Source organism: Equus przewalskii, chromosome 7 (genome assembly GCF_037783145.1).
Source record: "Equus przewalskii isolate Varuska chromosome 7, EquPr2, whole genome shotgun sequence".
Taxonomy (NCBI): Eukaryota; Metazoa; Chordata; class Mammalia; order Perissodactyla; family Equidae; genus Equus; species Equus przewalskii.
Window position 1 is genome coordinate 25,087,747 of NC_091837.1, and position 27,890 is coordinate 25,115,636.

General features: G+C 45.2%; 2 protein-coding genes across 7 annotated transcripts in view; one reads left to right on the forward strand and one right to left on the reverse strand.

The window, feature by feature from the left end:
• Positions 1–4,300, reverse strand: part of CCDC92 (coiled-coil domain containing 92) — a 31,433-nt gene extending 27,133 nt beyond the window's left edge. Inside the window, exon 1 of one of the 4 annotated variants that reach the window (XM_070629293.1) lies at positions 4,031–4,300. The gene's annotated coding sequence lies outside the window, so the exon portion shown is untranslated. The other 3 variants (XM_008544592.2, XM_070629292.1, XM_070629294.1) reach the window with 3 other exon arrangements.
• The window catches only part of ZNF664 (zinc finger protein 664), a 44,378-nt gene continuing 20,402 nt past the window's right edge, over positions 3,915–27,890 (forward strand). Inside the window, exons 1-3 of one of the 3 annotated variants that reach the window (XM_070629296.1) lie at positions 4,360–4,542; positions 5,138–5,274; positions 5,864–5,924. The gene's annotated coding sequence lies outside the window, so the exon portion shown is untranslated. Of the gene's footprint in view, positions 3,987–4,359; positions 4,543–5,137; positions 5,275–5,863; positions 5,925–27,890 lie in introns of those variants that run through there. The other 2 variants (XM_070629297.1, XM_070629295.1) reach the window with 2 other exon arrangements.

A 27,890-nucleotide genomic window follows, 5' to 3' on the forward strand; every position in this document is an offset into this window, starting at 1 on the left:
GTGTGATGCCTTCAGAAGATTGTGGCGAGGAGCCGTAAAATGTAACCTCTAACCTCTCGAAAAGCTGCTTTTGAACTGGCTGTTCTACTTGGTAATTTGTTGTCCTGGTCATAATATTTAAAGTAGAACCTGTGATTTTTTTTTTTATGAAGGGATAAATGTAAAATTTTCTTGCTGCATTTTTTGGTCGGCCAGAAGAACTTGATATTCTTCTCTCTTCCCTTCATACATCAAGTATACATAAATGATGTATTGCTTATTCAAAGTTGGAGAGACTTTGCCCTATTTAAACTATCACATCCAAATCCTGCTGGCAGATAGGCACAAAAGCATGAGACAAACTCATCTGCTACAGAGCAAAAGAGAGGAACTATTTTTAAAAGGATTTTTAAAAAATTAAGTGCATGTATACGTTAATTCAGAATTGTTTTTTTCCTCTAACTTCTTCCTAAATCGGAGAAGTCAGACACTTTTAACTCGGCTGGCCTCGTTACCAACGTGCTCCCCTTCACTCCCGTGTAGAGCACATTTATTGGGCACTCTGGTGTCAGAAGAAACTGTGCTCAGCTCCTTGGCCACAGAGAGTCCTAACCCCGCTGGCTCACTCAACACATGTATTGTGATTGGCGCTCAGTAGCCTAATCTTTGTTATATCAGATAGATCATCATTCCTATTGTTGATAAATTATCATTCCCAGGATTGGCTTAGCACAAATAGGACATATCTTTTTCTTCTTCAAACACAGAGCTTCAATTCACCTAATCTTCTCAGTATATTGTAATTCTGCTTCTCCTCAGCTTTATCTGCCAACGTGTATTTAATAACAATGCAGATATACTGAAAAAAAGTCCAGTGCAACTTACTGTAGGTGGATATGACTGGACCTTCTGCTGTGAAATTTGAGTCATGTTTGAGCAATGAAATAAACAAAAACTAAAATGCAGAGCAGGCCCAAGAACCAATCCTTAATCAGTATCTTTTAAAAAATAATTTCAGCTAAGGAAAAAATCTATTCACCTTCACAACCTGCTGACTCTCAAAAGAATGACTGACGACATTTCATTTTTAAAAAGAGTTAAAAAAAAAAAGACTCCTCTGCTTGCCTTCATAGAAAGCTGTAATTTTCCTCTTGATGAAATGTTTATTATAGAAAATAAAAGCCAAAGGAAGAAATATAAATCAGGTATAATTAAAAAGGATCTTTTTCAACAAAACATTGAATGTAAGAGTGCTTTATGACCTCGCAAACCCCACACCCACGCGAAGGAGGATCAGAGTCATCTCCGATACCAGGCTGGCCTCGACCCTGGAAAAATCTTCTGAGGGTCAAGTAGGTGTCTGGGGATATCCTTATGCCCCCAACTGCAGCAGCCAGTGTAAGAAATCAAAAAGAACCATAATGCCCTCCAATCCTGCTGCCACTGGAACCCCGAGACGCCTTGAGGCCTCTGCCACCGCCCCCCGCCCCGGGGTGATACCTCCTAGTAGCCATTCCTGCCCAAGGGGGAGCCAGCTTCTCCAGAAACTCTGAAAGAAACAGCAGCCCCCTCTTCCCACTGCTGGAAGTTCAAGTCATAAACCACTTGTGCTCCTATGTCGAAGTGGAACCTGTCTTCCTGTAAGTACTACTTGTCCTCTTCTGTACTCGGGAATTACTCTGAATACATAAAATCCCTTTGCTGCGTGACACACTTTAAATATCTGAAGACAATTAGGACACATTCACTTCCTGCCCAAACCTTTCTGCAGGTTAAGGATCAAGGCTGGAGACATGCAAATTGGTGTCATTAAGCTAGCACCGACTTAACTAGTCTGGGCCATCAACCCAACTCAAACATTCATTGCACTCTTAGTGTGTGAAGCATATAAACGAACCTAGTTGCTGCCCTTTAAGGATATTTAATTCAGTAGATAGACTTAATCTTGGTTAATAAACATGTGTGCCTACTATGTATCAGGAACTTCCTACGGCTGACCTTATTCCAGATAAAAGAAAAAAGGCCCATGTCTTTTCTTGCCAGAAATATGAAAAAATGTTTTATAATATAAAATAAGCATTTCTTAAAAGCATCGACACTGTTATTAACATCAGTATTGTTGGAAATGCACTCTACCAATTAAGTAATGATAACGTTAAAAGGAATTTATCCAACGACTGTCAGATCAAAGAGTTAAGAACCCAAATAAATGATCTTCGATTGTAAGTCAAAGGATTTACTTGTTTCTCAAAAGAATTAACAATAAAAATATCTAATTTCCAAGAAAGCTGTTTGTTAGATTGATGTATTTACATGTGCTACAGTAAAAATCTGACACAAATAATTGTTCTGTACTTTACATTTTAAATATATGTAAACTAATTTACTAACTATAGCACAATGCAGAGAAATAATAAAAGCTATTTTAAGGTTTTTCAGCAGTGTGTATGTAAACACATGTATATATACGTATCACAAGCCTTAAAACCTTCCAAAAATATTTCACATAAGATGAACATTTAGCCAAAAGAAATACATAAATTCAAAACACCTTTGGAGGTAAAAGTCATTTTAAATGTTGGCATCTTCTTTCTTACAATTCAATGGTAAGAAAATGCAGGAGAATTCTTGACTGTGCAAAAAAAAATTCACTTAATAAAACAATAACAATGCTCTTTAAATAAATTTCTAACTTAAAAGTCTTAAACACTGACAATTCTGGCTTTAACATTCTTACAGGTAGGTTTCTGGAAATGCGTATTAAAGTATTACAGCCTGGTAGCTTGTATTTTGTTACAAGACCGATTACTGCAACCTAAGTCACAAAGCACGATTATATTTCCTCTTAGGCCACCTCATTTTCATTATTGGAATCATACTGCTAAATATCAAAGCTTGAAATTAAACCATACAGGTCGGCATGAAAACGCAAGTTAGATAAACTGGAGTAACTCACGGTAGCCCACGGCAGGCAGCTCTGCAGCCAGGCCTGGCGCTCTGCTGCATATTTGCATTATGCTCAGTTTCATGAATCACAAGCAAATCGTTATTTAGGGTAAACTAAAGCCCACATCAGAGCTTCAGAGAAGGCTGTAAGGTAGAGTACTTACGTAAAGGGTTACCAGGACAGGAGACAACGCAACTTATCAGGGAGGGTCTCTAATGTCCACAGAGTGATAAAACGCATTTAAAAAGGCGATGTGGATTCAGACGGCCTCCTCCTCACAGCATCCCAGACAAAGCAGGGCCAGGCCCTCGGGCGCTCTTGGTGCACCTGCAATGCGGATCCCTCACCCTACAATCCCACCCCGGGGTTAGCAGCAGCCCCTGGGCTGGCCTCTCCTGCCCCATCCGATTGGTTTCGGTGCGCGGTGCGGCGGGCCCGCAGCCTGGACTGGAGCCCTGGCAGGCGCATCCCCTCCCCATCGCCGGCTGGAAAACCCTGCCGGCAGCCGGCGCGGGGGTCTCCGCGCCCCACTTTTTCCCACCCTCCCATCTCCTCTTTTTTCCCGCAAGGGGACAGCCTTTCCCACCCCCGAGCCCTGGAGATGGGACAGGAGAACCCCTTCCCCCTGCAGCAAGGGCTTTTAGAATAACCTGCCGCCCCGACAGGTGCCCGCGCCCCCCGCCGGCGCCCGCACAGCCTCCCCGCAGGCACCGCCAGGTGAGCGGGGCTGGACTCGGTCACACCTCGGGCCCCGCCTCACCTGCGGGCGCGGCCGTCGCGGTCCTTCAGGCGGCTCCCCCCCTCGGCGCGGTCCTCCAGGCGGGCGGCAGCGGGGGCCGGCGGCCCATGGGCGGGGCGGGGCGGCGGGCGGGGCTGGCTCCCGGCTCCGGCCCTACCCCGGCCCGGCCGCCGAGGGAGGTCAGTGGGCGCCGCCCGCCGAGCGCATCCCGCCGGCTCCCACCCGAGCGCTCGCCGCGGTGCACGCTGGGAGCGGGGGCCGGAGCGGCGAGGCCTGGCCGCGCTGACCGGGCGGGCGGCCGAGGCGCCGGCGCGGCGGTGGGTCTGTGTCTGCGGGCCTGGCGGGGGAGGCCGCTTGTTACTCACTTCGCAGGGCGGGGGCGACGCCCCCTCCCGCGGCTGCGGCTGGCAGGGAGCGCACCCGGGGGAAGGGAGGGTCAGCCGGCGGACGCAGGCGCACAGCTCAGGTGCGGCCGCACTGCGGTTGCCCGGGGTAACGCGGGCCCGGGCGGGGCGGGGCGGGGCGGGAGGAGCGAGGCGGGCGAGCGGGAGCGCGCGCGCGGCGGCCGTAGGGGCGGGGAAGGAGGGGGACCCGGGAGCAGCCTGGGGTGGCGGCGAGGGCGCGCGCGGGCGGCCGGCGGGGCGGGGGCAGAGGCGGGGGGAAGGGGCGCGGGCCGGGCGGCGCGCATGCGTGCGGGCCCCGCTCCCCCGGGGCTCGCCGGCCTCGTGCGTGCGCACGCGCGCTGTCCCCCGGAGGCGTCTGGGTGTGCGGAGCGCGCGCGCGCGGCTCGGAGGCGCACCTGTGAGGTGTCCCCGGAGGAGAGGGAGGGTGGGTGCGCGGAGCCCGCGGCCTGGGGCGCTTCAGCCCCTCACTTGGAGTGAGTTCTCGGGCGGCCGGGCTGCAGTCTCTTTATTTCTTTTCTGGGTCCAGGCGGGGGCGGGGGGAAGGGGAGCGGGCTCAGGGGTGGAAGGAGGATGAGTGGGTTAAAGAAAAGAAAAACAACCCATCACTTAGCAAGGGCCTGGAGCCCGGGCCGGCCCCCGGGCATCGCTGGGAAAGGTCAGAGCAGCTCCGCGCAGCCGGCGGCCTGGCGGCCACGGGGCAGGCCCGCGGAGGGCAGCCGGGGCTCGGGGCTCGGACCTCGGCCGGCCGGCCGGCCGGCGTGGGCCCGCAGTGCCGGGGAGCGGGCAGCGGGGGTCACAGATGGCGGCCGGGCGCGCGGCGAAGGATGGGCAGTGGCGGGGGCGAGGCCGGGCGGAGGCCCCGCGGGAGCCGGACTCCCGAGCCGGGCTCCATTGTTGTCGGAGCCGAGGGAAGGGGGAGCAAAACAGCTTTAGAAACCCGTGCAGCCGCGCCTTGGAGCCTTTCCAGGCGGGTCCCCGGAGAGGCGGTAATGGCCGCGCCGTGGGATCCGGGCGCCGGGTGGTGCCGCGGAGAAGCCTGGCTGCATGGGGTGATGTTGTGTTTTTCAGAGCGCCCTGCGTCCCAGCAGCGCCAGGCGAGCATCCTGCTCAGGTGATGAGGAACCCTCCGCGCACCCAGCGCAGAACGCCGCTGCCGCTGGACGCCTCCATTGTTTGACCACAACAAGGGCCGGATTCTCACCCAGGTAAACGGGGCGGCAGCGCGGTCGGGCTCCCTCTCGACTCCCACGTCCGAAGGAATCCTCTCCTCTTTCAGGACTTTCCTGCAGTTTTCTTCCTGTCCCCTGCTTCTGATTAACTCAGTAGACCCACCTCCCAGACGTCTTCCCATCTGGATTGATCTTCCCGCATCTCTCTGCCAAGTCACCTCTCATTTCCCTCAAAACTCGGCTCCTTTGTGAAACCTTCCTGGCCGAACTCTAACAACTGAATCTCTCGGAGGAGCCTGTTCGGTGCTCTTCTAGTTGATAGTTTGTTTATTGATTGTCTTGTTGCAACAAAGGAGACTAGAGATTAAAAAGAAGTTCTAAACTATGGCTTTTTTTAAAGGAACATTTTGCGATATTCAGTTTATTGTTTTAACAGAATCGAAGTGTTTTTGTTTAGTATATATTTTCTCTTCTCTTTTAGAGGGAGCTCCTACTTCCTTTATAGATGTATGGCTTTTTAGAGCAAAAAAGATGACCTTTCTGTTCAACCCAAAGTTAAATTTTTAAAGTTAATTTTAAATTAGTAAAGTAACACATTTTCTTTGTAAAAATTAAAATACCACAGAGATGGCTGAAGTCTGACTGTACCAATCCCTGTCTCCAGAGATAACAATATTATATGTTTGGTATGTATCCTTCTAGATCTTTTGAGATAACTTTTATGTATATGTATACCGGTATTATCTTTGACTTTTAACAAGTAGTAGTGTATTCTCTCTCAGTTGTAGCATATAATGCGTTAACTCATTTTGAAGAACTGTATCATGTTCCATAGTTTGGGTATACAATAGTTTATTCAGCCATTTCCCAGATTGATGGCAATTTAAGTTGTAATTTTGTATTTAAAACAGCTTTTTTGGTGGTGGTTCTTTGGTGAAATGAAATTTTAGTGAAGGGAGCACAAATCTATACTAATTACAGACACTAGGCATTTATGATGGAAGTTCTCTTTGGTTAAGAAATTTACATGTGGGTGATTATGACTCTACTACTCTCAAGTCCTGTGACCTTGGGGAGGACAATCGATCACTCTTAAGTCTCAGTTTTCTTTTCTGTAAATGGTGGTAATCCCTGCTTTATTTACCCCACAGAGTTCAGTGATAGAATGTATGTGAAAGTGCTTTGCAGAGGGTAAAGTAGTATATAAATGTTGGTTTTATTAGCGTTTGTAGCTGAAAAGGATTTTTTATTTGCAATATAATTTATATTTTCTTTTTTGACCAGATGTGTGTATTACAAAACACTACAGATAGCCAAATTTGAATGCTTTTTAATTTTTGGTTTTGCTATAATTTTTATCAAGTACTGTTAATACGTTATACTTCTTACAGAATATCTTACGAAGCACGTTTTTCTTAGTGCTTTACATGCCTTAACGAATAAGGCATATAAATTAGTTGACTATGAATAAACTATCAGCAAATTGAACGCTACGTAAAACAAAACTCATTATAATCTTTAAGCAAAACTTACTTCCTAGTGAGGTAAATTTGTATCTGTATTTTCCTGTGGCAGCAGCAGATTCCCGTTAGCTTTTATGTCCTTCAGGTGAAATGGAATCTTACTGAATTCGTAGGCAGTATCGGAAAGAGTCTTAGCAATTTAAATATTGATTGAATGATGTGATGAGTATCCTTTTAAGATGTAAGAGATACAATTAGGAGCTTTGTAAGTATTTTTTATGAGAGAGTATAAAAAGGAGACCAAATTTCAGATTGTGGAGAGAGGCCCAGGAAAGAATTTTTTGCAGAAATTAGATTTGAGCTGCGATCTGAGGGATGAGTAGGCGTTAGTGTGGAGTGAAGTGGGGGGTGATTTTCCAGGCAGGGCAATGGCATGTGGGAAGGCCCTGAAGGGGGAAAAAGCTTTGCCCATTCCGGGAACTAAAAGAACGACTTGTGGATGGATTCTAGTGGGTGAGGGTAAGTGTGGCTAGGCAGGGGGCCAGATCATGTAGGGTCTTGTAGGGCAGGTTAAAGATGTTTGATTTTATCCTGAGTGAAATGGGAAACCATGGCAAGAGTTGGGTTTTAAGCAGGGAATGACATAATCAGATTTGCATTTTTAAACAACCACTCCAGCTGCTACACGCAGAATGTGGGGGTGATGGGGTGGAGAATGGAAGTAGGGAGCCGAGGGAGGCCATTTCAGAGGTCTGTCTAGAAGAGTGGTGGTCTTTCTCTTGGAGTTCACATTGAATTCACACTACCAGCTAAGCTAAGGTCAAAATAGATAGTTGGTTACAAAAATAAATCCTCATTTCTCATTTTTAAAAAGTAGGAATAAAAAGGTACTTCTTAATGCAAAAAGTACGCATAATTGTTAAAGTAATTGTCCACACTATACTTTAGAGAAAACTATCAGAGTCAAGTTAAAAATTGGGATGTTATTTAATGTGGTTTTTATAAGTTTTGCCAAAGCAGTAATACATGAAATAAGAGTGAGATGAGGATCTAAAATGAAAAGAAGGGAAATAATTCTAGATGCTGTTGGCTACAAAATGAGAATAACAGAAAAACTGTTAGACTGGGAAAAAAAAAACACGAGGAGGTGACTGGCTACACAATGCATATATAAAATTCATAGTTTTCTGAATACCAAAAATAACTTGGCAGAAACTAAAATGAAAAAAGAAAAAAACAAACAAAAAACAGGGTCTGATCACAACACAACAAAAAACGTAAACCACGTGAGCACAAGCTTATGAGACAAGTGCAGTCTACACAGAGGAGACAGTAAAATAGCCTGAAAGATGTGGAAGAATTCCTGAAGGGAAAGAGAGGCCATATTCCTGGATGTGGTGGTTAAACATTATAGAGATGTCCATTTTGGGGTGAACTGGACAATAATTATGAGTAATGAGGTAGGCCAAGCCCTGTCTGATATTTAAGCATATCATAGAGCCACATTCATTGAGGCAGTGTCCTGCTGGCTTTAGAGTATCTGTGTAGGTCACTGGAACCTCTTTAGCACCCCCAAAATAGACTACTATGTATGAGAATGTAGTAAATGATAAGTCATCATGAATGCCCCCTAAACTGTAAAGGAAATATGGAAGTAAATATTTAAAATCTGGAAAAAGGAGTTCTGCGCACTGAGGTGGGTAGAGCACAGGCTTGGCAATCAGACATACCTGAACTGGAATTTTTTAAGTGAGGAAAATCATACCTACCATGCAGATAGGTTTTTTCCAGTTTACAGATGAGGAATCCTAGTACCAAGAGGTTAAGCAGTGTTCCCAGGGTCCAGGCTTCCTGTTAACTTTTGTGAGGCCCAGGGCAACAGTACCAATCAAGGCCCATTAGACTACAGGTCTAAATATTTGAAAATTATGAACAGCTAACAGACTGTTAAATAAAATATGTTTTCTCATCCTACTTGACATGCAGGTGTTGTGAGGGAAAGAAATGCAGGTCCTGGCACCTATGGGGCAGTCAAATCTGTTATTACTTAAAACCAGTGTATTAGATTACATAAAAATATGAAACTTCTTTAAGAAGAAAGGGAAAACAAAACCCTAGGATTAAAAGCCAAACCACAGAGTAGGAAAATATTTGGGATAAACGTAAGTGAAGGGTTAATACTTTGAACATGTAAAGAACTCATACAAATCAATGAGGAAAATAATGAAAATCCACACGTGGTTACTGGATGTGGGTAGACAGTTCACTGGACAGAAATATAATTTGTTAAACGTTGGAAAGATGTAATCTCACTAATAATCAAATACTTTGTAATTACTTCTACAGAAAAGTAACATTCTGTTCCCAGTGGTAACAAAACTAGAAAACATTTAAGAATAAAGCATAAATGTACAGAAACTTTATGAAAAAAAGTAAAAACCTTTACCTAAAGAATTTAGAAGCTAACCTAAATAAATGGCCAGACATTACATGTTTCTGGAGGGGAAGGCTTTGTTGTAAAGAAATTACAAATTAAACTATAATTTCAGTGTAATTCCAATTGAAATCCTAGTGGGAATTATTTTTGGACACTTGAAAAATTGCTTCTAAAATTCATCCAGAGGAATAAATTGTGCTAGAATGACCAAGAAATTTTTCAAATGCACAAATAGTGATGGAGGGGCAGGCTTCATGGCCAGGTGGTTAAATTCACACGCATCGCTTCAGCTGCCCGGGGTTGCGCCGGTTTGAATCCTGGGTGCGGACATGGCACCACTGGTCAGGCCATGCTGAGGCGGCATCCCACATAGCACAACCAGAGGTACTCACAACTAGAATATACAACTATGTCCTGGGGGGCTTTGGGGAGAAGAAGAAAAAGAAGAAGAAGAAAAGATTGGCAACAGATGTTATCTCAGGTGCCAATCTTAAAAAAAATAAAATAGTGATGGAGGATTTGCCATACCAGATAGCAAAACATAACCGTAAGACCACAGTAACATAAAAGATGAGCACAGGAATAGACAGATTGGTGCATGGAACAAAGTAGGATCCAGTAACAGACCTATTTATTTATAGGAATTTAGTGCAAAATAAAGTTGATATTTTGAAACAGTTGGAAAATGATCACTATATTGTATTTGGATAAATGGCGTTTTATTTGGAAAGAAAGATTCTACTTCCTCATATTCAAAATGGCTTTTATTTGGATTAAAGAACTAACTCAGAAACAAAACATCTGTAAAAGTATTAGAAGAAAATATAAGAGAATGCTATGTCAGAGAATATATTATGTTGGAAAGTACAGTTTTTTGGGTGATCGGTTAAATAAGACCAAGACCCAAAATCGTAAAAGAAAAGATTGATAAATTTGGCCATCATCACAGATGATATTTCTGTGTGGCAAAAGACATTACAAAGTTACATACTGGGAAAAAAGTTTCTGTAACATGTATGAACAGATAAAGGTTAAATAGAATTGACACAATTAAAAAATAAATGGAGGGTATGAATAAATAAATAAATAAATAAATGGAGGGTATGGATGGTTCTCAGAAAAAAAGTGTCAGAGCAGTGAAGAGGAATTCATCCTCACTTGTGGTTAAGGAAATGGAAATTAAAACAACTAGAGTTTTTTCAGGGCGCTATCAGGCAAAAATTAAAAAGCTATTCAAGGATTGAGAGAAAAAGGTACCTGATAGGTTATTGGGATCATAAAGTGGGTTTGACCTTTTCAGATGACAATTCGGCAGAAGCTATCAAAACTGGAAAACAACATGCACGCTTTGATCTAGCGGGTGCACTGCGAGGAGTCTGTGACGTTCTCTTAGGAGGACGCAAGTTACTATGAACAAAGTGTATTGCAGCATCACTTATAATGAGGGGAAATTGATGGAAACCACAAGTAAATTTTGGTACCTCTATACTATGCAATGTTATATAGCTTTTAAAAAGAGAGGTAGATTTGTATGTATTGACATAGCCGGATGGACATCTAGAATATATTATTGAGCCAGAAACAAGTTTAATTCCATTTTTTGTAAGGTACAAAACGAAATAATTGCGTGTGTGTGTATTCTGAATAAAAGAGAAGAAGGTCCAGCAGGGTGCGTGGACAAGATTGAGTTGGGACTTCTGAGAGCAAAAGCATAGGGCAGACTGAGTCTTATTTCACATGCTTTTGCATTGTTTCAGTTTTTTTACAATGAATATTTACTTTTGTAATTAAAATGTTACAGTTCTCACTTAGAAGTTTAATAAAGGCCTAAATTTAGACTAAAAAATTATAGTCCCTAGAACTTACGAAGATGTGGTAAAAATGTTACCACATCTTGTGTGATGTGCCCTGTGTATCAAGGGTCTTAACGTATTCCTTAATGTAGCAACTAGGAGCCATCAAAGGAGTATTTTTAAATACAGGGAGAAGCTTTGTGTACAAAAGATGTATATTATAGAATTATTTTTAAGAGTCTATTTCTAGAATGGTTGTTATGATACATCCACTGGATAATATATGACCATTAAAATGTTTATGAAGAAAATGTGCTAAAATGCTTATGACAGTGTTAAGTGGAAGAAAATTAGGATACAAAATTGCATATTAAAAATCTGCTTTTTTAATATTTTCTAAGATTATATTACATTTACAATGGAACATCTAGTTGTAAAAAGTACATAATATCTAGGACATATGTTAGCTGCATGGTTAATAAGTAGGTGCATTTTAAAATCCTTTTTAAAATGGATTTGCCTTATTGTATATTAAAGCATACTCTAAAATATACTGTAAAAACTAATATCTAAACGTTTTTTTAAATTGAGGTGTAATTGACATAAACGTTATATTAGTTTCAGGTGTACACTATAATGATTCAATATTTGTATACACTGCAAAATGATCACCACAGTAAGTCTAGCTGCCATCCGTCACCATGCAGAATTAGAGATTTTTTTTTCTTGTGATGAGTGATGCATTTAGAATAAGTTTGAATGATTTTTGTTTCTTCCAATATTTGGAGGAAAATTGCTTCTTAGCAATGTGCAGAATAAAAATAGTTCTCATTTCTAATTTTATATCTGTAGAACAATGCAGAAACTTAAACAGGGGCTGTGGGATTTCCTGGTTTGACTCTTGTTCTTAACTCGCTGTTTCTCTAACACACAGATCCCACCATACAGCGAGTTGCATTTAACCGAGTCTTTCAGGATGAGTAGGCATTAGCCAGCTGGACCAAGGGCAGAAGCATCAAGAGCATGGTTATTGTGCAGGCCTGCAAGTGGCTCGGCAGAGTGGAGCTCAGGGTACTTCGGGGCATGCAGTGTAGGTGAGGCTGAATTATCATAAAGGCACGTGCATTCATTCACTTACCAAGTGTTACTGTGGACCTGCAGTAGGTACTGTGGACGTGAAGTAGCATGTGGTTCAGTGGCTGACAAAGGCACATGTGAAAGTGGAGACCTGTAAGAGGACACATAAGGGCTCTGGGAGCACGTAAAGACATCCACGTAATCCAAATTTGAGGGTAGGGGTGGAAGTCAAGGAAAACTAGCTAGAGAAAGTGATGTCTAAGCTGAGACCCAAAGGTAAATGGGGAACAGCAAGTGTCAATGCCTGGGGGTAAAGGTGTGTGGGGGACGAGGAGAGGATGGTGGTTGACGCCCAGGAGTAAACAAGACCTGGGGAGTTTGAAGAAGTTTGGTTTGGCTGGCACTAGAATCGGAGAGGGCAGTGGTGAGGTGAACCAAGAGGGGTAGATAGGAGCTAACCTTACTCAGAGTTTAAAAGTCCTGTGAACAAGTTTGGAAATTACACTGAAAGTTAATGGAACCCTTTGAAAAATTTTAAGCAGGGTAATAACAACCCACTTTGCATTTTAGAAAGATTACATGAGAGTGGATAATGGATTAGAGGGAGGCAAGACTGGAGGCTCTTTAGTTTCCAGGGGAAGATGACGGTGGCCTGGATTACAGCTGACACCGCGTGGAATGGTGGGTAAATTCAAGAGGTGTTTCGGAGACAGAACGGACAGGGCTGCATGAGAGGGAGGAGGGTGGGTGATGACCAGGTTTCTGGCTTGGGCTGTTGAGGGACCAGCAGACCCGTCTGCTGTAGTTGGGAATATGGTGGGCCTTGGTGAAGAGATGGCAGACTGAGTTTTGGACATGCTGCGTGTAAAGGGCTTGTGGGACGTGTAGGTTCCTCCTGAAGAGGACTTGCAAAGGGTGATTTTATACTGCAGATACGTGCTGCTATGTGAATGACTGGTGCTGTGCACAAATCCATTATTAAAATCAGTGTTTGTATGTGGTAAGTTTTTCTGGAAATATAATTATATGTTAAATTATTATATATTGTTTAAAATTGGGGAATATCTGTGTAGCTTAGACTGGACTGTCGGTGTCTTTCACGTGGAGTTGTTTAAGACTGCATGACCCTGCCTTTGGGTAACATTGTGATTATCTTTGCAGCTCGTCGGGCTGGACTCTGCCTCTCTGAGCAGGTGGTTGGGGTTTCTCTGAAGACTGTTAGTGGTCCTGTTGCCAGTCATCCTGTTTTCAGAGTACTACTGACTAATTGGAGTGATTTCTGTTGATGTTGCTGAACTGGTCCCTTCCACATAGAGGCAGGAAAGAGGCAGAGTGGTGCCCTGGGTCTACATCCATCTGAAAGTGCCCACCTGGCCCTTGGAAGTTGTCTTAGTCCATTCAGGCTGCTGTAACAAACTGCCATAGACTGGGCAACCTAAACAACAAACATTTATTTCTCACAGTTCTGGAGACTGGGAAGTCCAAGATCAAGGTGCCTGCAGATCGAGTGTCTGGTGAGAGCCCCTTTCCTGGTTTGTACACAGCCGTCTTCTTGCTGTGTCCTCACATAATGGAAGGGGTAAGGGAGCTCTCTGGGGTTTCTTTTATAAGGGCGTTGATCCCATCATGAGGGCTCCACCCTCATGATCTGATCACCTGCAAAGGCCCCAACTCCTAATACCATCCCATTGGGGATTTGTTTTTAATGTATGAATTTTGCGGAGACACAAACATTTAGTCTATAGCAGAAGTACAGATAGAGATTTGAGAATCATTCGCAGTGTCCTTGCCATATGGCTGATGTGGAAGCCATGGGAGTGGGTGAGAACATGGAGAGCAGAATGAGATGCTCAAAGCAGAGCTGGGCATGGGTACATCCAAGGAAAAGGTAGGGGAGAACGTGCCTTCAGGAGATTCATTCGAGAGCAAGGAGGATGTCTTCATCAGAGAGCATTTGGTTGAAGGAAAGAAAACCCACTTGAAATGGCTTAAGTGAAGGGGAATCCAAGAGCATCCTAGGTTGTTTCTTGGCTGGGCCCACTAGTGTCTGGAAAGCTGACAGGAGCCAGTGCAGCTCTGCTCTCTGCCTTGGTCCCTCCTGAGTCTGTAACCCTGCCAGCTCACATGGTAGACGCAGTCTTTCTACTTGCCCATTCTAAATTCTCAGGGAAGAGAATCTGATCTTAGATCGCACTGTCACCACTATTTGGTTCACCGTTTCAGGGCCTGGCGGAGCGGGTTTGCTTTGTGATGCGCGTGAGCCTGGCGGGCTGGCCGGGCGGTGAGTGGAGTGTACTCCTGAGAGGGCAGCGTCCTGGCAGCTGAGGAGGAGGTCCCGAGAGCGGGCAGGAGCAGTAGTTTTAAATGGTTCAGAGATGTGATAAAGGGCTAAGGAGTGAAGCTAGGCTTGGTGAGTGGAAGTCTCTTAGCCTAGGTTTACAGAATGACCAGAGCTAATTCAAGTGGAAGAATCACAAGGTGGATAATTAGTGGCTGTGGTGAGAGATTCATTTGTACAAAAACTGGAAGAAGAGAGATTTGTAAAAAACAAAATTTAGCTTTGGAGTTACATCAGAAGCATTCAAAGTTTAATTTTAAAAAAGCAGTAATTCATGTTGCTTTCTAACACTAAAGCATCTCTACACCATTCTTCTAACTCGGGAATGTGCATGTCTCATGTGTCACCTGATAGATTATAAGAAATTCAGTCAAGCTATTCTAGAGCTCATTTATTTTTCATTACCCTGCAAGTTCATAAAATAGTCATAGCTGATTTCCATGTCTTACTTTGCAGTGCCTTTCCTGGTATTGTGACGGGTCTTGTGAGGGACCCCTTGTAGCCAGAGCAAACCTGTGTCCCAAAGATTATAAATTCTGTCCTAAAAATAACCAGAACCCCTTTTCTTCTGCAGAGTGAACCTCCTTGCGTCCCTCCAGCTTTCAGAATCATTTTGAGATGAGCAGCTCACACGTGGGGGACTAAGCTCAGTAGGATTTAAGAACGTTGCGCTGATTCAAGGTGCTCAGCATTGACTACAAACATAAGTCAGGGTGCTCAGTCAGCCAGTATTCAGTAACTTGTTACTGCGTCTCCATAGTATGATAGGGTTAGGACCTTGTAAGGAGCCTCCAGACTCACAATTAGATTTTGCCAATCTGCAAACACCAGGTTGTACAAATCTTCACGATGCCTGGTAACTGGTTAGAGGTAGTGATCCACTGTGAAGTTCATTTTGAGTGCTGATACCTTGGTGTAATTCCGTGAAGGTTTCTGAGCAAGTGTTTGAGTGCCCTCTGGAGGCGTTATGGACGCCTCCATAATGTTTTAAGTCTGTATGAGTTAAAATGCTGACTGATGAAAGGTTTTTTTTAACAGCCGGAATAAGAACCAGTGGACTGGACAGGTGAAACTGGTATGGATGTCAGTTGGGAGCAGAGGAGAGCCAAGACGGAACCCATGGGAACACTAGTATTTGTGGAGGAATAGGAGCTCTCCAGGCAGCCTGAGAGTAAGGGATTTGCATAGCAAGGGGAGAACACAGAGGCAGTGGAGTGGCGGAAGGGACCAAGAGGAGTGTGGCTGGTGGTGTGCAGTAAGGTAAAGAATGACACATGCCCTTGGGTCTGGCCAGGAGCAACTTCAGTGGTGTGGCGGGGGGTTGAGGAATGAATGGAAAATGAAGGGGTAGAATCCAGAAAATTGTCTTAAAGAAGCCTAGATGAGGAAAATGGGGGAAAGAGGGAAAACTGAGTGGCAGCTAAAGAAGGCATAGGGTTAAATATTGGTTTTCGTTAAGGTAGGAGAGACGGCATTGCGTTTAAATGCTTAAGGGATAAAACAAGCCGAGGGAAAACAACATTGAAAGATGTGTAGGGCTGGGGAGGGGGAGAGAGTTGGCCTTACGATTCCCTTTCTGGGAGAGTTGTTGAGGGAACACGCTGCCTTTTATAGGGACTTGGAATATGGAGAGTGATTTTCATTTCATTGTGGATGATAGGGGAATCTTCCTGTAGGCAGTTGGAAATACCGGTAAGAAGACAGGACTAGTTACAGGAGAATGTGGAATGATCGTCACGGAAATGGTCCTCATTCAAGCCAAGCAAGTGGTTGAGCTAAAAAATGGGGTCAGGACACGCTTTCAGAGGACGCTTATGTTAGGCAGTAGGAATAAAAGAAATGATTGAGTACTCGGTGAGGCCAGAGGAGAGGTGAGAGAGTCAGGGAACTGGGGACCAAGGAGACCGGCACAAGCTGGGAGTCAGAGTGAAACGGGAGGGTTCAGATCTGACCAGGAGAGCACGACTTCGAGAGTGGTTTTGCAGAAGTGGTCGGGTGGGTAGGCGGTGGGTGTGGGAGGGAGAAACAGGAGGTGTTGCTGTTTATGGGGAAGTCCTGTGGTGAACGTGACGAGAGTGAATTGGTCACGGCTAGACGGGTCAGGAGACGCTCCCGAGAACAGACGGAGAGCTCGTCTGCGCATCCAGTCAGAGCGCAGTCAGCAGGGACCACAGGAAGAGAGTTGGGCGTGCTGCTTTTTTAAATACCGTTGTCTCAGGTATAAGATTTAAATTTTGTATAACTTCTGTGCCACCTCCTCTTTTTCTCAGATTGAGAATCTGACCAAATGGAAGAGAGTGTTTAGATCTAGTCATGACATCTGAGGGGCTCTCGCACAAGGAGAGAGTGTAAATGTGACCAGTTTTTGATTTATTATTCTAACAGATGTCAAAAGTTAAAATCCTTTAAATGTACAGGACCATTTGCAATCATGAATAGCATTTTTTTCTTTTTTTAGTTAGACTGATAGGATGGCTAATAGTTGTTTGCCTTCATTTTTGTGGAATATTTCATTAAGAAAAGATAGACTCCTAAATCAGAAGCGATAAAATAATAGTATGTTTAAATTGGGGAGGTGGGTGGGGTTGATTTTGAACTTCAGACTGCTCAGTTTCGAGTGGTAAGGCATAATATTTCAAGTGTGAACTTACATGAGGGGAGGGTGGGCAGGTTCCAGCTACACCCGACGTGTCCCCTTCTGTGGGACTGGTCTGAAGACCGTAGAAGGCCTCAGCACTCTCGTCTCCGGGGGCCCTTACCATACCGCATATCAGACGTTAAGAATGCCCCCGTGTCACCCGTGAAATTAGCTTATACAAAACTGGGGACTGAGCTTCCTTTGACTAGCTGTAGACAGACATTTATTAACTTTGATTTTATGATTTTCTTTTTGTATTTTGCATTCAATAATTATTTTTTCAGGTCTTGAACATTTTCACAGGCCCTTGAGAAGCTCATAAGCCCTAGGGACAGTGCTGAGGGTGCTAAGGGACGAGACACCCCTGTTCTGTGGATGTCTGGGTGTGTCTGGCTGGAGTGGACTTGCAGGAATCTGTATGTTGTAGGCACCAGGCTTCCTCCTGGGAAAAATCCATCCTCAGGGGTGCTGAAGTAACGTTTAGTTAGGGCTTTTTTTTGTTGTGAGGAGCAGAGATTGATTCAGACCATTTTAAGAAACGGGATGTGGTGAAAGGCTGCGCATGGCCCAGAAAACTGTCAGGAGCTCAGGCAGCTCAGAGAGAAGCCATGCTGTTTCCCACGGACACTGGGTCTCTCACGGCATCTCTGTATCTTTCTGCCCTTGCTCCCATCTGGCTTTTTCTTTTTCCCTCCTGTCTTTTCTCTCCCTTACTTAGAGGTTCCTTTTCCCCATGACTTTGTGACCCCTCATGACCTCTCCAGTTCCTTTGTATATCATAACCTTTTAGCTTCATCTTTCACCTCATTCTCAATATTGTTTAGATTCCAGAGAGAGAGAGATTGGGAATCTGACTTTGTTGCTGCTTTTATTACTGTTCCAGGCTACGTGAGAGGTCACGGTTAGGCCGTTGGGTCAGGTGTCTGCTCTTGGTCTAATAAGCTGTAATGGGATGGGATGGAGTGGTCATGTGGTCCATGGCAGCCTGGGCCTGCCCTTAAAGCTGAGGCAGTTCCCATTAGTAGGATTTGCAGGCTTGCGGGCACCATGATTGGCACATGCAGTTCAGTAAGGAAAAAAAATTCTGGCCCACTACCAAAACCGTTTGAAATTCTCCCAAATGTGTTCCTGCCCTTTACAGTATATCCCATTAACAGCCTTCTTTCTGAGTCAACCCTTTGTTCCTATAGAGAAACTAAAATCCCTAAATGTGTTGACAGCATTTCACTTTTCCATTTTCTTCCTGTTTTATTTGGTTTCTCACAGTGCAGGGTCACTCAGGATAGTCCGTAGGATTCTATTTCCCCTGTCAGTGATTTCTGCTGAAAATGATACAGTGACTTCAGATAGCTGTTAGCAAAGTGGGGTAATTCTAACCTCGTGTCACTCACAGATTTCCTTTCCCCCAGCTCTGTGGACATACAGTAGTTTAGCACCATCCCCAGATTCACTAAGTTTAGAACGACTTAATGTCCCATCTGAATGTCAACATGGCAGCAGTTCGATACCCAAGTCCCTTAATGTGTGAAACTTGCCCAGGAAAAATGATGTTCTCCAAACTTAACAACAGATCTTGATATCAATACCTACACTATGCCTAGCAGTCATAAAGTACAGTAGAGGGGGAGGTAGTAAATGGAACAAATAAAATAATGATACTGATGGCTGATCTTTGCTGAGCCCTTAAAATATTCCGGGCACTGTTTTAAGTACTTCCCCGTGCATTAACTTATTTTACTCTTCAACTACCTTATAATGGTCCCTTACAAGGTCAGGTACCTTTATCATCTCCATTAACCCCATTCTTAACCTCTCAGGTGAAGGTTACACAGCCAGTGTGGTAAAGCCGTTCAGCCTGTGCTCCTGCAGCCTCCTCTCAACTGAAAAGTGAAAAAAGCAGTGCCGATCTCAGCTCTAGGATTCCAGCCTATCTGAGTCTGTCATCCGGTATCCAGGACCCGTGAACCTGAAACTCAGGTTGGGTAAAGTTCCCATCGAGAGGTGAATTACGATACTAGGATTCCTGTATCTTGGAGTGAAATTGTACAGACTGCCTGGATTTTCCTTTCTAGAGTTTCTCAGGTTTTCTCATCCCCTCCTTGCCCTACATGCCTTGAATCCCACTTATTTTTCTAAATTCCAAATGTGAGTGAGTCTACCTGTCTTCTGAGCTGGAACCCCTCATTTATAATAGCCAGTTCTTCAGAAAACTTTGTGATCTAAATTCTCCAGAATACAAACCTTCTCCTTTTCTCTCTGCGTTTCTCCAACCTGGCACGATCCTTTTGGCCACTGTGGGCCCTGCCGCTGCCTCTTCCTCTGGAATGTCTTGGGGGTTTTGACTCCATCACTGTGGTAAATTTCCCCACTTTTCGTAGATGGATAATTCTCCTCAGGTGTTTCGAAGCTGAAGTTGTCTCTGGAATTTTTTCTAAGCCTGTGCCCTTTGGGGCTCAGTGAGTAGGAAAATCTCTGTTTCATGGTTTTCCTTGCACTCTTACCTTTATCTGGCTTGCAGTTCCTTAGACCTTGGACAGCCTGCCTTAACTCTGGAGACAGCAGAAGCCTCTTTGTCCCGTCCGGCGCTCATCTTTGTTCCTTTGGAGTCTGAGTTTCTTCTTGCATGTAAACTATTGGTTCCCAAGCTTTGCTCTGCCTGTCCGTCTTCCTCTGCCATCTTGGAGGCCTTCTGGACCAGAAGCCTGGTTTCTGCCCTCTTGCCATCCTCTGTATTTCTTTCCCATTGTTTCTGTCTTCACTGAGGTATCAAAACTAGTTTTTAAACTGAGTTTATTACTCTCTAAGTTTCTGATATTTTTTCCCCAAAGCCTGAACAGTACCTTTCTCTTTAAATATGAGTTCCTGACAGTATTCTTACCTGGGAATTATGGTGTTACATCAGTCCCTGTGCAGACTTGATTCTGAGAGCCATTGTGTTTCCAGCACAGCATTTTTTTCCTTCGTTTTCTTTTGGGCCTCTGGGATTGTGATCATTTTTTAATGATTTTTTTTCCCCTCTTCGGCTCAATTCAAGAAGACAACATTTATCTCACATAGGACAGGTATTCATTCATCTTTATTTGGTCATTGCTAAAATCCAGAATAGTCTAGTCAGACATGCAGTCCGGATCTCTGTGATTCTCATTTGTAATAAAATTTTACGTTATGTCCATGCATAGCTGGGAGCAAAAGAAAGGAGAACCCTATCTTGGAAACTGTTGGCCCCAGAGGGGCATGCAACTTCTTGTCCTTTCCCCACTGCCGAAAGTTGACTTCTCAGCTTCTGGGCTTCTCCCTCCCCTGGCTTCACTTCCTCACTCCAGGAGAATTGGCTTGGTAAGAAAAGGGACATTTTAGTGGCTTCTGTCCTTGTGGGTCTAGTTACTGTGCCCAGTTAGAAAGTTAAGCCCACCGGCATGTGTGGTATCATTTCTCTTTCCTGACTCTACGTGGCCAGAATGGTAAGGCTGGGGCTGCTCCTGGATGGAAAGGGCCTGAGCAGCTCTCCCATTTCCCCCTTTCCCCATGTGCTGGATTGGTTTCCAGGCGACTGCCCTATTTGGAAGTTTGGGGCAAGAATCCTTCGGCATAGTAGCAAATGTTCTCTCTCTCTCTTTGGTTCTTTTCTGTGCTGACTTGGGTACCCTCTTTATTATGGGTGGTAAGACCTAAGAATATAGGTTTAGAATTTTATGAGTTCCTGTTCATGCCCATACTTTGGTCTCAAGCTCAGGGTTCCCACTAATGGAGGAGAAAGGAGTTCTCTGCATGATCCAGCCTAGCTTATGGAAGGCTGCATCTGGAGCTGGGTTCACAGGCCTCGCTAATCAGAAAGCAGTCATGTGTTTTGCATTTCTAGTTCTGTCCTGTGCAGGTTTCCACCTAAAGTACCTAGAAGGGAGGGATGTTGGCTGAGTCCACTTGGCCACATTTGAGGTTAATCTTCAGTGCATACATTCCCCAAAATAACGCTGACCACCCACCGATGCCAGGGCTGCCAAGTCAGAGCCTGAAGGCTGGAGCTCTGTGGCCTCTGTTGTAACCATTGCCTGGCCCTTTTTGAGAGTAGAGTGGTGATGAGTCTCCATCCATGCTAATCCTGAATTCTGATCACCTGATCTTATCCAATTTTAGGATTATTGTTCTCTCTGTGTGATTCTTGGGCTATGAGAAGTCAGCTGCTCTTGCACTTTGCTTCCCCATGAGCCTCCTCCACAGATCTGTCTCCCTTGTATGTACTTACTTTGGTTGGCCAAGCAATACATGTTATGAGCTGTGACCCAGGCATAAAAATGGCCAGATTCTGAGATACCTAAAGTAGTCAAATTCATAGAAGCAGAAAGTAGGATGGTGGTTACTAGGGCCTGAGGGTGGGGGAAAGGGGAGTTGTTCAGTGGGTACAGAGTTTCAGTTTTGCAAGATGAAGTTCTGGAGATCTGTTTCACAATGATGTGAATATGCTTACTGCTACTGAACTGTACGCTTAGAACGGCTTAGATGGTAAAGTTTGTGCTATGTGTTTTTTACCACAATTAAAAAAATGCATTTAGAAAAATAGCTAGAATCCCAAATCCCTAATTTTTTGACCTGCCAACTACTGTGACACTCCCACTCACAGTGTCACTGAGGACAGTCCTGCTAAATATCTACGTTTTATTTCTGCCAAGGTCTCCAGGGCCTGGTCTGCCTTTTTTCTTCCTTTAGTTAGCTAGCTGGGCCCGTGTGACCTTCAGACATTTCTTTTGCTCCTACCCGAGGGTGGCTTGAGCTTTCCAGTCTCTTCCTTTCTCCCTGAGGCCCAAGCGTGGGTTTTGTCCCTTTGGCTCTTAGTACTCCTCACAGTGGGGGGAGGAAGCAGGTTTAATAAACGGGAGTCATTCTCACTACACGTTAGAGCTCCTCTGACCTCGCAGGAGGCGGCCCTGGCCCGCTGGGAAGGGCTGCTGCCTTGAGGAAGACAGCTCCAATAGAGTCGGCCGAAGGGAGGGGCAGGAGGAGGCAGCTTCTCAGGCCGGAGTCAGTTTGGTGCCTTGTGTTGTGTGAGCAGTGCATTGCCTCCCTCTGGGTGTCCCAATTGTGTCCTGAAAAGACTGCATTTGGTTGTCGGTCCCCCATCACTGCTTGTCCTTCCTGAGGATGGAAAGAGTGCTGAGGCATCCAGCACCCACAGTCTGGGGGTGAGTGAGCATCTGCGTAGCCGACAGTGGGTTTTAGTGTCTCCATTTCATAGACGAGTAACCTGAGGCTGATGAGAATGAGTGACCTATGGTCACGTGACTATTTAGTATCAGATCAAGAATTTGAACTTAGGACTTTTGACTGCAAGGCTAGTATTCTCCCCACCAAATTATTACGATTCTTAATGCTTATATATGTTACACATTGACTAGATAGATAAGATAAACTTAGGCCTTGTGTGTGCTGTTCACGGAGGGGCCAGTACTGAAGCTAATCAGATTCTGTCCCATTAGTCAGGTGTTTCTGTGTGCAGTGCCGAGGAGCAAGAATAAGGCGGTGGAGTCCAGACTGTGAGGGGACGTCACTAAAGTCAGGTGTATTTTAAAGCAGTCCTGAGAAGAGAGGGTCAAGAGGGAAAGCTGCTGGCTGGAAACAGGGAGGGGTGGGAGCCAGACACGCAGGTATCAAAGCGGTGTTTGACTTTGAACAGGGGAGGGGCCCTCATTATGGCAGGTGGATCAGCAGGTCTCGGGGAGCCTCTGCCTGTGAAGTGGTGTTCTTGGCAGATGAACGAATGTGTCATGCACTAATTAAAATAAAGGAAATAAGGAAACTCAGAGTTATTTAGCCTCAACTATGCTGTGAGCACTCTGAGAGGCACTTTCACATTTATTATCTTTATCACAGCAAAGTGCTGTAGACATTATTATCCATGTTTTTACAGATCAGTCTGAGATCAGCCAGGATCGCACAACAAGTGGCAGAGCCAGGGCTTAGCTGTGTCATTCCATAGGTCGTTTGTGTGGGAGGACTTGGCTGAAGGAAAGCCGAGGAATGTATGGCTCTGTCATCCTTTATCGCTTTAATAACACATGCATTACCTTCTCAGACTTCCTTCTCAGACTCAGAGGAAAACTTGGCGTCACTCCCGTGATACTTTTTGTTGCCTTTCCCTGGACCTAATTTCATAGTCTTTGTGGTAATTTCTAGTTAAAGAAAAATCAGACATGGCTTCTTTTGTCTTTTATCTTTTCTCCGTTGGGAGTCATTAGGCCAAGTCACACGAAGGGCAATTGTCTCGAGGACAAAGTGACAGCAGCTCTCTTCCCTGTAGCTCATGAAAACCCAGAGCCCGAATCATTACCCATTGAACTTCATGAGGGGAGAGGCCAGGGAAGCCGGGAGATTTGGAACATAGAGGGAAGGAAGGGTGGGCAGGAGCAGGAGGTGGGGAGAGCACGGGGGAGAAGGAAGCAAGGAGCCTGCACACCTGGGGCCCAAGTCGGAAGAGTGGTCAAGGATAGGGACCAGGTGGCCTCCCCAGGAGAAACTGGGTGAGTGGCTGACGGAGCTGTGCTCAGAACTCACACTGGATCGGCGTCTTCTCTAGTCAACTGGTGACAGGGAGGTGGAAACATGAAACCTGTTACTGTCAATAAAGTGGTCTTTAACAAAGGTGACCTCGTTTTAGAAAGAGAAGAGTAGACCCTGGCTGATATCATAAGTTTAGTTGGAGAATCCTGCTCAGAGTCAAAACCTCCTTTGACCAACCTAAAAAGTTGACCTCAATTCTCTTGGAGAACTTAGCCCTATAAATTATTGAGGCAAATGCTTATCAGGAGTCTATTCAGGAAACGCTCCTTGCTCCTCGGGCACCAGGAGGGCAGTGTTTGAATACTGGGTCGGCCGTGTTACTAAGGTGCTGTGCGAGGGGCAGCCAGGGGCCGGAGACTGAGGGACTATTTGAGGAGCCCTGCTCTGAGGTCAGTCCCGTTTTCGGAAGTGTGTGGCACTCCAGGGGCTAGGTGCTTGCCTCAGTGCCCGAACAGGCCCTCGGTGAATAGAGATCTGGAACATGTTCTGAGGCCGGGTCCTCTCCTGTGGAGGGATTTGGCCTCGAGAGATTTAGCTCCAGGAGTTGCAGGTGCGTACTGGCGCCACTCTGAGGGCAGCTGCTCTCTCAGCTTTGACCCCTCCAGTTTCCGGGTACGGAAGTTGGCCCAGGAAGGCGAGGAAGCCTCTGTTCACTTCTGAGTGAGAAGCACACCGCAGAAAAGTGAGCTGGCAGTTGGGCTCTCCAGGGTGTTATCAGTGAGAGCAGACGAAGAATCAGATTGGCCGGAGGCCTTGGAGGCTGCTCTCGAAGGTTTGGGGTGGCCAGGCGGACCCTTCTTCAGGGGCTTTCTGAGCGCCGGCCACCAAGGCGAGGGCTCTAGGACTTCACAGGCTGGGGCTTCGCTGTGACCTGTTCCCGTCGTGGTGGCCCAGGATCGTGCAGAGGGGCTGTATGGAGGAAAAGCAGTTCCGGCATCTGGAGGAGTGGAGCACTAGAAAAGGAGTAGGCAATATGAAGGGCCTGTGTGGGACACGAGCTGCCCTGGGCAGCCAGACTGAGTGTCTTCTGGCCGCCAGCACCTTCTGTTCCAGGACTGGCGGTGACGGTAGAAGCAAAATAGAGCGGGTTTGGCGCCCACGGTCCCAGTCAGCGAGTTACTAGTGACTGCTGCAAGTGAGCTACTCCAGACGAGTAGCTGGGCAGAGGAGTGGGCAGGCCTGTGTAGCTTGATTATCTGTGTCTTCCTGTACCTTCCTTTGTGTTCTGACTGGAATCTTCTGAAGGTGAAGTGGAGGTTAGAGAGGAGGTAGATACTGCCTGTCTCGTGTGCCCAGGTCCCTGGGGCGTGCAGGGAGTGGTGGCCTTGAACAGAGCAAATAACCTCTTAGCCCTGCTTCCCGGCAGCATGCGGACACCAGGGACCTCAACGGCCTTTCCTTTAGTTTTTGTGTGCCAACCCCTGTGGAAAAGGCTTCGCAGAGGTCGCACTTCCTTTGGAGCTGCACCGCTGCCAAATTAGCGTCAGATTGAGGTGGTTTCTGGGGCCTCCTGATAATCCGTGAGGAGGAGGAGCTCCTAGCCAAGCTGGAACATGTTCCATGTTCTGTCTCCAGGAACAGGGCCGTCCATTATGTCCAGGGGCCAATATAAGACGGAATTGCATGGCCTTGGCCCCGGGATCTGGGTCTGGCAGGAGCACGTTAGAGGATGGCTGCCTCCAGGGGGATTTCTGAGTCCTTTATGAAGTGTCTCTGGGTGGAGAGTTAATTCTTGTAGTGTTCATCTTTTAGTCCTCTCACCTCCAAAACTTGACTTCAGAATTATTTTCAAGGAATTGCAGGGGCGTTTTTCTTACGTCCAGAATAATAATGGCTGATGATGGAAATTACTAACTACAAGTAAGTGTCCATCTTATAGTTTGTTCACATATTTTCAAGCTTTAAAAAAAGGTGGATTTAAGATGGAATCTCAGCTCCTTCTTGGTCTCTGAACCTTTTACACTTTAAGAAGTGTTAGTAAGGACCCCACAGAGCTTTCTGTCTATGTGGGTTACAGGCATCAATACTTACCACAGTAGAAACGAAAATTAAAATTTTACAAAAATATTTATTAACTAAATTGTTTGAAAATGATGATAAACCTATTACATGTTAACACAAATGACATTTTTATGAAAAACAGCTATTTTTTTAAAACAAAAAACATTTAGTAGGAAGTGTGGCAATATTTACATTTTGGCAAATGTCTTTAAATGTATGAAGCTTAAATCAAAGACATCGGCTTCTGTGTTTAGTCTCTTGCAATATGTTGTTTTGGTTGAAGTAGATGAAGACATCCGGCCTCACACAGATAATGTAGTTGGAAACAGGGTTTTAGGAGCCTTTTCAGATAATGCTGAGTTCATCTGTGACAAGCACCGAAACTGGACAAGCCAGAGCTTCTTACAGATGAGTTGCAGCGTGCAGTCTGAAATCACACCGGTGAGCTTTTCATAGTCTGGTGTATGGAAACCCGTTGGTCTCTCTTGCGCTTTGAATAAGTCTTTTTCCCACAATGATTTTGTTACGTCACACATTGGTCATTTGGAAAATGTTGGTTTGCTAAATTACACAGATCTTATAAATGTTCACACATTCCATTATATGTAATATCAAAAAACTCACGTTTGTTAGTATCGCTGTCAGTCTTAGGAGAAAAGTCTTCAAGTATTGGGGAGCCGGAGAGCTCACGGTAGCAGACAGTTTCCAAAGTCCCAGTTTTCGCTTGAGAGCTCGAATTTGGCGGTGGGCGACAGTTGCCATCAGTTGTTTCCTGTTATCTGAAATGCCTGCACAGTACCCGAGGCTGCCGAGTACCCATTCTTTCAAGTAAAAATGATGTCAAAAAAAAGAGGCTCGTGGAGCTTGTAGCTCAGACAGTTGCAAGAAGGCTTTTCCTGAGGCGACCGCTGCCCTTTGGTGTGTGGCTGGTGCACTTCCCATTTTAACACACAGAATATGATAAATAGACATTTAAAAGATATGTTTATATATTTAATGTAAATATAATAAAAGCATCTAGATTTAATAAAATTAATAATTTTTATTGCCTTTTCAATGGTATTCTTCACTTTTTAGTTAAGTGTGAGTCCAAGGAGGTGGAGAACACGTTGACCTCTGTACTGTCTGGTGCCTCTGCCTTAGGATTTCGTGCGAGGGCCTACGGAGTCAGCAGTTTTACCAGCCGGTGCGTTTGCATCCTCAGTGCGTATGTAAACACAGTGAAAAAAGCAAACAGCATTTTAGTATTATTTTGGAAATCATTTTGATCTTGTTTTATAAGGGTTTTGCAACCCCTGAGAGTCTTTGGAACACATTTTGGGAACTCCTGGTGTAGAACAATAACTGGAAAGAACTGAGCTCGCTTATTCTAAGATATTAGGTCAGCAAGTTGTTCAGTGTCCCTTGCTCACAAGTTAGTTTTTTTGTGTTTTGTTTTTGCAGGAGATTCAACTTGTGGCTGCTGGACTGATTTCAGCCTGTTGATGTTCTGCTTGTGGGAATTTGAATGCCTTTAAGGGAGTAGGCGGGAAGGGACGCCAGTCCCTGCTGTCTGGAACCAGACAGCTGCACACGTTTCTATTGCGTGCCTGACCCTGCAGCAGTCTGACTCCGTACCCCTTGTGGAGTGCGGTTTTGTTTGACAGGGACCAGGCTGGGTGTTAGGCTCCGGCTTAGCATGTTGTAGGTGGAGCCTTGAACCTGGAGTGAGTAAGGAAAACAGACATGAAGGACACATGCTGTAGACAGAACAAACGTTTAACATTTCTGTGGATGGAAGGAAGGGTAGCAGAGATAGAGAAAACAGAAAATGGAAGAAAGAAAGAGGTGGATACCACCGCACAGCCAGCTTATTCTGAGCTAAGAAATTGGGTAAAAGAGGAATCTTTAGGGAGCTGGCCTGGTGGTGTAGAGGTTAAGTTCATGCGCTCCACTTTGGCAGCCTCGGATTTGCAGGTTTGGATCCCAGGCATGGACCTAGCTCTGCTCATTGCTATGCAGCATCCCACATAAAATAGGGGAAGATTGGCACAGATGTTAGCTCAGCAACAGTCTTCCTCAAGCAAAAGAGGAAGGTTGTCCTCAAGCAGGAAGATTGGCAACAAGTGTTAGCTCAGCACCAATCTTCCTCACCAAAAAAAAAAAAAAAAAGGAGAAATCTTTAGGGAAAAGAATTTTTGTCCTTTTATAGCCAATATTTGTTCTTAGCATTTTCCCCAACTCAAGAAAGTATCTAAATAAAACCTGAAACCATTTAATAGGCCACCCACCTGGATTATAAATTCTTCAGCAAACATTTGAGTGCATCCTTTGAGACGGTCACGGTGCTCTCTGCTAGTGCCTCCGTGGTGAG